Genomic DNA, 12,156 nt, shown 5'->3' on the forward strand with positions numbered 1-12,156 from the left:
CCTGGCTCTTGATCCCTCACATCAGGAAGGGTTATATAAGAGAGAAGTCCTGGCTCCTGCTCCCTCACATCAGGAGGGGTTATATAAGAGAGAAGTCCTGACTCCTGATCCCTCACATCAGGAAGGGTTATATAAGAGAGAAGTCCTGGCTCCTGCTCCCTCACATCAGGAGGGGTTATATAGGAGAGAAGTCCTGGCTCCTGCTCCCTCACATCAGGAAGGGTTATATAAGAGAGAAGTCCTGGCTCCTGCTCCCTCACATCAGGACGGGTTATAAGAGAGAAGTCCTGGCTTTTGCTCCCTCACATCAGGAAGGGTTAAAAGAGAGAAGTCCTGGCTCCTGATCCCTCACATCAGGAAGGGTTATATAAGAGAGAAGTCCTGGCTCCTGCTCCCTCTCATCAGGAGGGGTTATATAGGAGAGAAGTCCTGGCTCATGCTCCCTCACATCAGGAGGGTTATGTAAGAGAGAAGTCCTGGCTCCTGCTCCCTCACATCAGAAAGGGTTATATAAGAAAGAAGTCCTTGCTCCTGCTCCCTCACATCAGGAAGGGTTATATAAGAGAGAAGTCCTGGCTCCTGCTCCCTCACATCAGGAAGGGTTATAGAAGAGAGAAGTCCAGGCTCCTGCTCCCTCACATCAGGAGGGGTTATATAGGAGAGAAGTCCTGGCTCCTGCTCCCTCACATCAGGAAGGGTTATATAAGAGAGAAGTCCTGGCTCCTGCTCCCTCACATCAGGAGGGGTTATATAGGAGAGAAGTCCTGGCTCCTGCTCCCTCACATCAGGAAGGGTTATATAAGAGAGAAGTCCTGGCTCCTGCTCCCTCACATCAGGAGGGGTTATATAGGAGAGAAGTCCTGGCTCCTGCTCCCTCACATCAGGAAGGGTTATATAAGAGAGAAGTCCTGGCTCCTGCTCCCTCACATCAGGGGGGGTTATATAACAGAGAAGTCCTGGCTCCTGCTCCCTCACATCAGAAAGGGTTATATAAGAAAGAAGTCCTTGCTCCTGCTCCCTCACATCAGGAAGGGTTATATAAGAGAGAAGTCCTGGCTCCTGCTCCCTCACATCAGGAAGGGTTATAGAAGAGAGAAGTCCAGGCTCCTGCTCCCTCACATCAGGAGGGGTTATATAGGAGAGAAGTCCTGGCTCCTTCTCCCTCACATCAGGAAGGGTTATATAAGAGAGAAGTCCTGGCTCCTGCTCCCTCACATCAGGACGGGTTATAAGAGAGAAGTCCTGGCTCCTGCTCCCTCACATCAGGAGGGGTTATATAGGAGAGAAGTCCTGGCTCCTGATCCCTCACATCAGGAGGAGTTATATAAGAGAAAAGTCCTGGCTTCTGCTCCCTCACATCAGGAGGGGTTATATAAGAGAGAAGTCCTGGCTCCTGATCCCTCACATCAGGAGGAGTTATATAAGAGAGAAGTCCTGGCTCCTGCTCCCTCACATCAGGAGGGGTTATATAGGAGAGAAGTCCTGGCTCCTGCTCCCTCACATCAGGAAGGGTTATATAAGAGAGAAGTCCTGGCTCCTGCTCCCTCACATCAGGAGGGGTTATATAGGAGAGAAGTCCTGGCTCCTGCTCCCTCACATCAGGAAGGGTTATATAAGAGAGAAGTCCTGGCTCCTGCTCCCTCACATCAGGGGGGGGTTATATAACAGAGAAGTCCTGGCTCCTGATCCCTCACATCAGGAAGGGTTATATAAGAGAGAAGTCCTGGCTCCTGCTCCCTCACAACAGGAAGGGTTATATAAGAGAGAAGTCCTGGCTCCTGCTTCCTCACATAAGGAAGAGTTATATAAGAGAGAAGTCCTGGCTCTTGATCCCTCTCATCAGGAGGGTTATGTAAGAGAGAAGTGCTGGCTCCTGCTCCCTCACATCAGGAGGGGTTATATAACAGAGAAGTCCTGGCTCCTGATCCCTCACATCAGGAAGGGTTATATAAGAGAGAAGTCCTGGCTCCTGCTCCCTCTCATCAGGAGGGGTTATATAGGAGAGAAGTCCTGGCTCATGCTCCCTCACATCAGGAGGGTTATGTAAGAGAGAAGTCCTGGCTCCTGCTCCCTCACATCAGAAAGGGTTATATAAGAAAGAAGTCTTTGCTCCTGCTCCCTCACATCAGGAAGGGTTATATAAGAGAGAAGTCCTGGCTCCTGCTCCCTCACATCAGGAAGGGTTATAGAAGAGAGAAGTCCAGGCTCCTGCTCCCTCACATCAGGAGGGGTTATATAGGAGAGAAGTCCTGGCTCCTTCTCCCTCACATCAGGAAGGGTTATATAAGAGAGAAGTCCTGGCTCCTGCTCCCTCACATCAGGACGGGTTATAAGAGAGAAGTCCTGGCTCCTGCTCCCTCACATCAGGAGGGGTTATATAGGAGAGAAGTCCTGGCTCCTGATCCCTCACATCAGGAGGAGTTATATAAGAGAGAAGTCCTGGCTTCTGCTCCCTCACATCAGGAGGGGTTTTATAAGAGAGAAGTCCTGGCTCCTGATCCCTCACATCAGGAGGAGTTATATAAGAGAGAAGTCCTGGCTCCTGCTCCCTCACATCAGGAGGGGTTATATAAGAGAGAATTCCTGGCTCCTGATCCCTCACATCAGGAAGGGTTATATAAGAGAGAAGTCCTGGCTCCTGATCCCTCACATCATTAAGGGTTATATAAGAGAGAAGTCCTGGCTCCTGCTCCCTCACATCAGGAGAGGTTATATAAGAGAGAAGTCCTGGCTCCTGCTCCCTCACATCAGGAAGGGTTATATAGGAGAGAAGTCCTGGCTCCTGCTCCCTCACATCAGGAGGGGTTATATAGGAAAGAAGTCCTGGCTCCTGCTCCCTCACATCATGAAGGGTTATATAAGAGAGAAGTCCTGGCTCCTGCTCCCTCACATCAGGACGGGTTATAAGAGAGAAGTCCTGGCTCCTGCTCCCTCACATCAGGAAGGGTTATAAGAGAGAAGTCCTGGCTCCTGCTCCCTCACATCAGGAAGAGTTATATAAGAGAGAAGTCCTGGCTCTTGATCCCTCACATCAGGAGGGTTATGTAAGAGAGAAGCCCTGGCTCCTGCTCCCTCACATCAGGAGGAGTTATATAAGAGAGAAGTCCTGGCTCCTGCTCCCTCACATCAGGAGGGGTTATATAACAGAGAAGTCCTGGCTCCTGATCCCTCACATCAGGAAGGGTTATATAAGAGAGAAGTCCTTGCTCCTGCTCCCTCACATCAGGAAGGGTTATATAAGAGAGAAGTCCTGGCTCCTGCTCCCTCACATCAGGAAGGGTTATAGAAGAGAGAAGTCCAGGCTCCTGCTCCCTCACATCAGGAGGGGTTATATAGGAGAGAAGTCCTGGCTCCTGCTCCCTCACATCAGGAAGGGTTATATAAGAGAGAAGTCCTGGCTCCTGCTCCCTCACATCAGGACGGGTTATAAGAGAGAAGTCCTGGCTCCTGCTCCCTCACATCAGGAGGGGTTATATAGGAGAGAAGTCCTGGCTCCTGATCCCTCACATCAGGAGGAGTTATATAAGAGAGAAGTCCTGGCTTCTGCTCCCTCACATCAGGAGGGGTTATATAAGAGAGAAGTCCTGGCTCCTGATCCCTCACATCAGGAAGGGTTATATAAGAGAGAAGTCCAGGCTCCTGCTCCCTCACATCAGGAAGGGTTATATAAGAAAGAAGTCCTGGCTCCTACTCCCTCACATCAGGAGGAGTTATATAAGAGAGAAGTCCTGGCTCCTGCTCCCTCACATCAGGAGGGGTTATATAAGAGAGAATTCCTGGCTCCTGATCCCTCACATCAGGAAGGGTTATATAAGAGAGAAGTCCTGGCTCCTGATCCCTCACATCAGGAAGGGTTATATAAGAGAGAAGTCCTGGCTCCTGATCCCTTACATCAGGAAGGGTTATATAGGAGAGAAGTCCTGGCTCCTGCTCCCTCACATCAGGAGGGGTTATATAGGAGAGAAGTCCTGGCTCCTGCTCCCTCACATCAGGAAGGGTTATATAGGAGAGAAGTCCTGGCTCCTGCTCCCTCACATCAGGAGGGGTTATATAGGAGAGAAGTCCTGGCTCCTGCTCCCTCACATCATGAAGGGTTATATAAGAGAGAAGTCCTGGCTCCTGCTCCCTCACATCAGGACGGGTTATAAGAGAGAAGTCCTGGCTCCTGCTCCCTCACATCAGGAAGGGTTATAAGAGAGAAGTCCTGGCTCCTGCTCCCTCACATCAGGAAGAGTTATATAAGAGAGAAGTCCTGGCTCTTGATCCCTCACATCAGGAGGGTTATGTAAGAGAGAAGTCCTGGCTCCTGCTCCCTCACATCAGGAGGGGTTATATAACAGAGAAGTCCTGGCTCCTGATCCCTCACATCAGGAAGGGTTATATAAGACAGAAGTCCTGGCTCCTGCCCTCTCACATCAGGAGGGGTTATATAGGAGAGAAGTCCTGGCTCCTGCTCCCTCACATCAGGAGGGTTATGTAAGAGAGAAGTCCTGGCTCCTGCTCCCTCACATCAGGAAGGGTTATATAAGAAAGAAGTCCTTGCTCCTGCTCCTTCACATCAGGAAGCGTTATATAAGAGAGAAGTACTGGCTCCTGCTCCCTCACATCAGGAAGGGTTATATAAGAGAGAAGTCCTGGCTCCTGCTCCCTCACATCAGGAGGGGTTATATAGGAGAGAAGTCCTGGCTCCTGCTCCCTCACATCAGGTAGGGTTATATAGGAGAGAAGTCCTGGCTCCTGCTCCCTCACATCAGGAAGCGTTATAAGAGAGAAGTCCTGGCTCCTGCTCTCTCTCATCAGGAGGGGTTATATAGGAGAGAAGTCCTGGCTCCTGCTCCCTCACATCAGGTGGGTTATGTAAGAGAGAAGTCCTGGCTCCTGCTCCCTCACATCAGGAAGGGTTATATAAGAAAGAAGTCCTTGCTCCTGCTCCCTCACATCAGGAAGGGTTAAATAAGAGAGAAGTCCTGGCTCCTGCTCCCTCACATCAGGAAGGGTTATATAAGAGAGAAGTCCAGGCTCCTCCTCCCTTACATCAGGAGGGGTTATATAGGAGAGAAGTCCTGGCTCCTGCTCCCTTACACCAGGAAGGGTTATATAAGAGAGAAGTCCTGGCTCCTGATCCCTCACATCAGGGAGGGTTATATAAGAGAGAAGTCCAGGCTCCTGCTCCCTCACATCAGGAAGGGTTATATAAGAGAGAAGTCCTGGCTCCTACTCCCTCACATCAGGAGGAGTTATATAAGAGAGAAGTCCTGGCTCCTGCTCCCTCACATCAGGAGGGGTTATATAAGAGAGAAGTCCTGGCTCCTGATCCCTCACATCAGGAAGGGTTATATAAGAGAGAAGTCCTGGCTCCTGATCCCTCACATCAGGAAGGGTTATATAAGAGAGAAGTCCTGGCTCCTGATCCCTCACATCAGGAAGGGTTATATAAGAGAGAAGTCCTGGCTCCTGCTCCCTCACATCAGGAGAGGTTATATAAGAGAGAAGTCCTGGCTCCTGCTCCCTCACATCAGAAAGGGTTATATAGGAGAGAAGTCCTGGCTCCTGCTCCCTCACATCAGGAGAGGTTATATAAGAGAGAAGTCCTGGCTCCTGCTCCCTCACATCAGGAAGGGTTATATAGGAGAGAAGTCCTGGCTCCTGCTCCCTCACATCAGGAGGGGTTACATAGGAAAGAAGTCCTGGCTCCTGCTCCCTCACATCATGAAGGGTTATATAAGAGAGAAGTCCTGGCTCCTGCTCCCTCAGATCAGGACGGGTTATAAGAGAGAAGTCCTGGCTCCTGCTCCCTCACATCAGGAAGGGTTATAAGAGAGAAGTCCTGGCTCCTGCTCCCTCACATCAGGAAGAGTTATATAAGAGAGAAGTCCTGGCTCTTGATCCCTCACATCAGGAGGGTTATGTAAGAGAGAAGTCCTGGCTCCTGCTCCCTCACATCAGGAGGGGTTATATAACAGAGAAGTCCTGGCTCCTGATCCCTCACATCAGGAAGGGTTATATAAGAGAGAAGTCCTGGCCCCTGCTCCCTCACATCAGGAGGGGTTATATAGGAGAGAAGTCCTGGCTCCTGCTCCCTCACATCAGGAGGGTTATGTAAGAGAGAAGTCCTTGCTCCTGCTCCTTCACATCAGGACGGGTTATATAAGAGAGAAGTACTGGCTCCTGCTCCCTCACATCAGGAAGGGTTATATAAGAGAGAAGTCCTGGCTCCTGCTCCCTCACATCAGGAGGGGTTATATAGGAGAGAAGTCCTGGCTCCTGCTCCCTCACATCAGGAAGGGTTATATAAGAGAGAAGTCCTGGCTCCTGCTCCCTCACATCAGGAAGGGTTATAAGAGAGAAGTCCTGGCTCCTGCTATCTCACATCAGGAAGGGTTATAAGAGAGAAGTCCTGGCTCCTGCTCCCTCACATCCGGAAGGTTTATATAGGAGAGAAGTCCTGGCTTTTGCTCCCTCACATCAGGAAGGGTTATAAGAGAGAAGTCCTGGCTCCTGCTCCCTCACATCAGGAAGGGTTATATAAGAGAGAAGTCCTGGCTCCTGCTCCCTCACATCAGGAGGGGTTATATAGGAGAGAAGTCCTGGCTCCTGCTCCCTCACATCAGGAAGGGTTATATAAGAGAGAAGTCCTGGCTCCTGCTCCCTCACATCAGGAAGGGTTATAAGAGAGAAGTCCTGGCTCCTGCTCCCTCATATCAGGAAGGGTTATAAGAGAGAAGTCCTGGCTCCTGCTCCCTCACATCCGGAAGGCTTATATAGGAGAGAAGTCCTGGCTTTTGCTCCCTCACATCAGGAAGGGTTATAAGAGAGAAGTCCTGGCTCCTGCTCCCTCACATCAGGAAGGGTTATATAAGAGAGAAGTCCTGGCTCCTGCTCCCTCACATCAGGAGGGGTTATATAGGAGAGAAGTCCTGGCTCCTGATCCCTCACATCAGGAGGAGTTATATAAGAGAGAAGTCCTGGCTTCTGCTCCCTCACATCAGGAGGGGTTATATAAGAGAGAAGTCCTGGTTCCTGATCCCTCACATCAGGAAGGGTTATATAAGAGAGAAGTCCAGGCTCCTGCTCCCTCACATCAGGAGAGGTTATATAAGAGAGAAGTCCTGGCTCCTACTCCCTCACATCAGGAGGAGTTATATAAGAGAGAACTCCTGGCTCCTGCTCCCTCACATCAGAAGGGGTTATATAAGAGAGAAGTCCTGGCTCCTGATCCCTCACATCATGAAGGGTTATATAAGAGAGAAGTCCTGGCTCCTGCTCCCTCACATCAGGACGGGTTATAAGAGAGAAGTCCTGGCTCCTGCTCCCTCACATCAGGAAGGGTTATAAGAGAGAAGTCCTGGCTCCTGCTCCCTCACATCAGGAAGAGTTATATAAGAGAGAAGTCCTGGCTCCTGCTCCCTCACATCAGGAGGGGTTATATAGGAGAGAAGTCCTGGCTCCTGCTCCCTCACATCAGGAAGGGTTATATAAGAGAGAAGTCCTGGCTCCTGCTCCCTCACATCAGGAGGGGTTATATAGGAGAGAAGTCCTGGCTCCTGCTCCCTCACATCAGGAAGGGTTATAAGAGAGAAGTCCTGGCTCCTGCTATCTCACATCAGGAAGGGTTATAAGAGAGAAGTCCTGGCTCCTGCTCCCTCACATCCAGAAGGGTTATATAGGAGAGAAGTCCTGGCTTTTGCTCCCTCACATCAGGAAGGGTTATAAGAGAGAAGTCCTGGCTCCTGCTCCCTCACATCAGGAAGGGTTATATAAGAGAGAAGTCCTGGCTCCTGCTCCCTCACATCAGGAGGGGTTATATAGGAGAGAAGTCCTGGCTCCTGCTCCCTCACATCAGGAAGGGTTATATAAGAGAGAAGTCCTGGCTCCTGCTCCCTCACATCAGGAAGGGTTATAAGAGAGAAGTCCTGGCTCCTGCTCCCTCATATCAGGAAGGGTTATAAGAGAGAAGTCCTGGCTCCTGCTCCCTCACATCCGGAAGGCTTATATAGGAGAGAAGTCCTGGCTTTTGCTCCCTCACATCAGGAAGGGTTATAAGAGAGAAGTCCTGGCTCCTGCTCCCTCACATCAGGAAGGGTTATATAAGAGAGAAGTCCTGGCTCCTGCTCCCTCACATCAGGAGGGGTTATATAGGAGAGAAGTCCTGGCTCCTGATCCCTCACATCAGGAGGAGTTATATAAGAGAGAAGTCCTGGCTTCTGCTCCCTCACATCAGGAGGGGTTATATAAGAGAGAAGTCCTGGCTCCTGATCCCTCACATCAGGAAGGGTTATATAAGAGAGAAGTCCAGGCTCCTGCTCCCTCACATCAGGAAGGGTTATATAAGAGAGAAGTCCTGGCTCCTACTCCCTCACATCAGGAGGAGTTATATAAGAGAGAAGTCCTGGCTCCTACTCCCTCACATCAGGAAGGGTTATATAAGAGAGAAGTCCTGGCTCCTGCTCCCTCACATCAGGAAGGGTTATATAAGAGAGAAGTCCAGGCTCCTGCTCCCTCACATCAGGAAGGGTTATATAAGAGAGAAGTCCTGGCTCCTGCTCCCTCACATCAGGAAGGGTTATATAAGAGAGAAGTCCTGGCTCCTGCTCCCTCACATCAGGAAGGGTTATATAAGAGAGAAGTCCTGGCTCCTACTCCCTCACATCAGGAGGAGTTATATAAGAGAGAAGTCCTGGCTCCTACTCCCTCACATCAGGAGGAGTTATATAAGAGAGAAGTCCTGGCTCCTGCTCCCTCACATCAGGAAGGGTTATATAAGAGAGAAGTCCTGGCTATTGGCTCCCTCACATCAGGAAGGGTTATATAGGAGAGAAGTCCTGGCTCCTGCTCTCTCACATCAGGAAGGGTTATATAAGAGAGAAGTCCTGGCTCCTGCTCCCTCACATCAGGAAGGGTTATAAGAGAGAAGTCCTGGCTCCTGCTCCCTCACATCAGGAAGGGTTATATAAGAGAGAAGTCCTGGCTCCTGATCCCTCACATCAGGAAGGGTTATATAAGAGAGAATTCCTGGCTCCTGCTCCCTCACATCAGGAAGGGTTATATAAGAGAGAAGTCCTGGCTCTTGCTCCCTCACATCAGGAAGGGTTATATAAGAGAGAAGTCCTGGCTCCTGCTCCCTCACATCAGGAAGGGTTATATAAGAGAGAAGTCCTGGCTCCTGCTCCCTCACATCAGGAAGGGTCACTACCAGTGTGAACTGAGACATAGATATACACTCACCGGCCACTTTATTAGGTCCACCATGCTAGTAACGGGTTGGACCCCCTTTTGCCTTCAGAACTGCCTCAATTCTTCGTGACATAGATACAACAAGGTGCTGGAAGCACCTCAGAGATTTTGGTCCATATTGACACAATGGCATCACACAGTTGCCGCAGATTTGTCGGCTGCACATCCATGATGCGAATCTCCCGTTCCACCACATCCCAAAGATGCTCTATTGGATTGAGATCTGGTGACTGTGGAGCCATTTGAGTCCAGTGACCTCACTGTCATGTTCAAGAAACCAGTCTGAGATGCTTCCAGCTTTATGACATAGCGCATTATCCTGCTGAAAGTAGCCATCAGATGTTACAGGGTACATTGTGCTCATAAAGGGATGGACATGGGCAGCAACAATACTCGGGTAGGCTGTGGCGTTACCAAGGGGCCCAAAGACACCATGACACCACCACCACCAGCCTGAGCCGCTGATACAAGGCAGGATGGATCCATGACACCACCACCACCAGCCTGACCCGCTGATACAAGGCAGGATGGATCCATGACACCACCACCACCAGCCTGAGCCGCTGATACAAGGCAGGATGGATCCATGACACCACCACCACCAGCCTGACCCGCTGATACAAGGCAGGATGGATCCATGACACCACCACCACCAGCCTGAGCCGCTGATACAAGGCAGGATGGATCCATGACACCACCACCACCAGCCTGACCCGCTGATACAAGGCAGGATGGATCCATGACACCACCACCACCAGCCTGACCCGCTGATACAAGGCAGGATGGATCCATGACACCACCACCACCAGCCTGACCCGCTGATACAAGGCAGGATGGATCCATGACACCACCACCACCAGCCTGAGCCGCTGATACAAGGCAGGATGGATCCATGACACCACCACCACCAGCCTGACCCGCTGATACAAGGCAGGATGGATCCATGACACCACCACCACCAGCCTGACCCGCTGATACAAGGCAGGATGGATCCATGACACCACCACCACCAGCCTGAGCCGCTGATACAAGGCAGGATGGATCCATGACACCACCACCACCAGCCTGAGCCGCTGATACAAGGCAGGATGGATCCATGCTTTCATGTTGTTGACGCCAAATTCTGACCCTACCATCCGAATGTCGCAGCAGAAATCGAGACTCATCAGACCAGGCAACGTTTTTCCAATCTTCTACTGTCCAATTTCGATGAGCTTGTGCAAATTGTAGCCTCAGTTTCCTGTTCTTAGCTGAAAGGAGTGGCACCCGGTGTGGTCTTCTGCTGCTGTAGCCCATCTGCCTCAAAGTCCGACGTACTGTGCGTTCAGAGATGCTCTTCTGCCTACCTTGGTTGTAACGGGTGGCGATTTGAGTCACTGTTGCCTTTCTATCAGCTTGATCCAGTCTGCCCATTCTCCTCTGACCTCTGGCATCAACAAGGTATTTCTGCCCACAGAACTTCCGCTCAATGGATGTCTTTTCTTTTTCGGACCATTCTCTGTAAACCCTAGAGATGGTTGTGCGTGAAAATCCCAGTAGATCAGCAGTTTCTGAAATACTCAGACCAGCCCTTCTGGCACCAACAACCATGCCACGTTCACAGGCCACAAATCACCTTTCTTCCCCATACTGATGCTCGGGAGAACTGCAGGAGATTGTCTTGACCATGTCTACATGCCTAAATGCACTGAGTTGCCGCCATGTGATTGGCTGATTAGAAATTAAGTGTTAACGCGCAGTTGGACAGGTGTACCTAATAAAGTGGCCGGTGAGTGCATACGTATATATAGACTAGCGGCAGTTATCTGGCAAATTCAGCTCTTGAAGTTCATATGTTAAAAGCAGGAAAATAAGCAAGCGGGAGATGAGGGAATTAGACAAGTTGCCTTTTGCTTGGTCAAATTCCATTAACAATAGAGCTTATTATTTGTGTTGTGCCCTATGGGCCATGAAAAATGCGCTGACAAAGAAAATGTAGTGGTAAAAAATCGCGGACTGTTTTACTCACCGACATGAAATAATCTGGATAATTCCTCCGAGGGCAGAAGCACAGGCAGCCCCCACTTATCCGGAGCCCGGAGTCCCATCTGTGTGGGGTGTTCCCGCTATGTAGGGGATTGAACAAGTAAAGAGGGAAAAACATTAGGACCACAATTATTGTGCTCCCCTCCCTGCAGACCCCACTTATAATGTCACCTTAATATGATTCCCGTATTTTCACATCCAACTGTGCAATTACTCAAAGACCCCACAAGCCAAGACTCAGTGTACACATTTCTCAGCAGCATTTTACCTCCTTCTCTGTCTCTTCCGTATGAGGCGCCCATGCTGACCCCTGACCACTGCTGGCTATGATAGAAAGGTGTCAGGACACAGGACATGGCAGCTCGCTGTGTATGGGGGGTGTAGTCACAGAGGGGTCAGAGCGTCCTTGCTGACCCCTGACCACTGCTGGCTATGATAGAAAGGTGTCAGGACACAGGACATGGCAGCTCGCTGTGTATGGGGGGTGTAGTCACAAAGGGGTCAGAGCGCCCATGCTGACCCCTGACCACTGCTGGCTATGATAGAAAGGTGTCAGGACACACAGGACATGGCAGCTCGCTGTGTATGGGGGTGTAGTCACAGAGGGGTCAGAGCACCCATGCTGACCCCTGACCACTGCTGGCTATGATAGAAAGGTGTCAGGACACACAGGACATGGCAGCTCGCTGTGTATGGGGGGTGTAGTCACAGTGAGGTCAGAGCACCCATGCTGACCCCTGACCACTGCAGGCTATGATAGAAAGGTGTTAGGACACACAGGACATGGCAGCTCGTTGTGTATGGAGGGTGTAGTCACAGAGAGGTCAGAGCGCCCATGCTGACCCCTGACCACTGCTGGCTATGATAGAAAGGTGTCAGGACACAGGACATGGCAGC

Source organism: Engystomops pustulosus, chromosome 11 (genome assembly GCF_040894005.1).
Source record: "Engystomops pustulosus chromosome 11, aEngPut4.maternal, whole genome shotgun sequence".
NCBI classification, from domain to species: domain Eukaryota; kingdom Metazoa; phylum Chordata; class Amphibia; order Anura; family Leptodactylidae; genus Engystomops; species Engystomops pustulosus.